The sequence below is a fragment of the Echinops telfairi genome, unplaced genomic scaffold (genome assembly GCF_000313985.2).
Source record: "Echinops telfairi isolate 266 unplaced genomic scaffold, ASM31398v2 ScPeMD7_3533;HRSCAF=4204_0, whole genome shotgun sequence".
NCBI classification, from domain to species: Eukaryota; Metazoa; Chordata; class Mammalia; order Afrosoricida; family Tenrecidae; genus Echinops; species Echinops telfairi.
Window position 1 is genome coordinate 86,521,404 of NW_022107431.1, and position 1,926 is coordinate 86,523,329.

Genomic DNA, 1,926 nt, shown 5'->3' on the forward strand with positions numbered 1-1,926 from the left:
GCCCGTGCTTCCTGTGTGGCGGTCCACCTGCACTCCGCCCAGTTCCCAGGAGTGGCTCTCCAGACTTTTCTTCTGAGTGCCTCTTCGGGCCCTTGAGCCTCCAGTCTTCCAGCTAGCCGCCCAGTGCATGGACTGTTTGGACCACCTAGGGATGTCCCTAAGAACGCCCATTTGTTCTTAGCAACATCAAATCGTCTATCTTTCTAAAGTCGTTATTAGGAGGTTTCCATATCATGTGCTGGACACTGTTCTAATGACTATGCCAGCCAACAGATTTCTACCCAGCAGGTGTAGGGTGTAGATCTTATTAGCCCTAGTTAACAGATGCAAAAACGGAGGTTGAGAGAGAGTAAGTTACCTATAGAAGTTGTGTAGCTGGTAAGGGACCCGGCAGGCTGGCTTAACCCCTTGTCTATTAGGACAGTGTGTGTTTCTGTGGTTGGCTGGCTTCCTTCCACAGGCAAGCCTCACTGGAGTCCAAAGTAAGAGGCATCGTCCCCTTTTCTTTCCTGACTCTGTACCACACATGCGAACTCTGCCACCCCCACCCCTGGCTGCCATGACACCACTCTCTCTTGGAACACAGAGCATTTCTAAGGGCCCTCAGTGTCCAAGACAGGTCTCAGCTGGTTTTCTTCGGCAGAAGGAAATGTTAATGGAATAATACCTAACGGACTGCAGGCACGTCTCAGTCCCTCCAGAAAGACTGCAGACCCAAGGGAGGAACCTGGTGATTTCTTTCATGAACGCCAATTTGATTGGGGCAAACAACAGGGGTGAGCTGGGTGAGCCGCCCCGATTAGCAGGAGCCCCGCTGGCCCAGTGGTGAAGTGCTAGGCAGTGGTTCAAACCGTCAACCGCTACATGGGAGAAAGATGTGCAGTCTGTTTCCCTAAAGTTTATAGCCTTAGAAACCCCATGGGGAAGTTCTCTGACCTGTAGGGCGAGGATGAGTCAGAATTGACCTGACAGCAGTGGGTTTGGCTCTAGCTTTTGACCTGATTAGACAAGGCCATGCAATGAATAAATAATTAGTAATCTCTACCTTCTTGGATGATCGCCTTCTATTTATCCACTCCATAGGGAGCACCCATCTCACTCCAACAACCCAGGAACCGATACAGTAGCTGCGTGCCAAGCTTTTCTGGATTCACCTTATAGTTCCGGTCTTTCCCAGTTGGCCTAACCTTGTCTTCCTGACTCAGCCTAACCTTACTCCGGTCACATGGCTTTTGTTCGTGCTGCAATGTTTCTCCAGGTGCAGCCTGAGTACTTCGGCCCCCAGGAGAGTCTGTTTGCCCAGTATATTTCCAGGCCCCTTTGTCCATGCACTGAATCAGAATCACTGGTTGGGGAGGCCAGGAAGCTGCCTGGTGGACAAGCTCCTATGTGTGCATGTATACCAACGTTCAAAGGCCAGTGATTCTCCAAGCGTGGGGTCCAGGCAAGTTTCCCTGGGGACCCTGAGGACGGAGCCCATCCATCTGTGTTTTCAGAAGTCCCTAGGTGTGGTGCACAGATTGCTGGGCCCCACCCCCAAAGCTCCTGATCCAGTAGGTCTGATGTCAGCCCCCAAAGCAGCATTTCTAGCAGGTTCCCAAGTGGTGCTCTTGCTGCTGGTCCAGGGATCCCACCTGAACACTCTGGGTCTACATCAGTGTTTTAGCTGGGGCAGAACATTTGAGAGACCCCGGGGCCTAGGTCTGCCCTGAACCAGTTAAATCAGTACCTCTCAGGCAGAGGACCAGGGCTTGGGAGAGTTGGAGTGCGGTCCCGGCTCCCAGGTATTCTAGTGTGTAGTCAGCTTGAATGGAACGGCCCTCTATCCCCAGTGAAACCCATGACTTCTATAGCCTCATTTTTTGTTTCTCTTGAGGACTGATCACATGGTGACTCAAGTCAGAAGTAGAGCTCATCTTGAATTTT

General features: G+C 51.6%; 1 protein-coding gene across 1 annotated transcript in view; it reads left to right on the top strand.

Moving 5' to 3' along the window:
• GABRR2 (gamma-aminobutyric acid type A receptor subunit rho2) overlaps positions 1–1,926 on the top strand; it is a 46,018-nt gene that overhangs the window by 32,783 nt on the left and 11,309 nt on the right. The gene's annotated exons all lie outside the window — the stretch shown is intronic.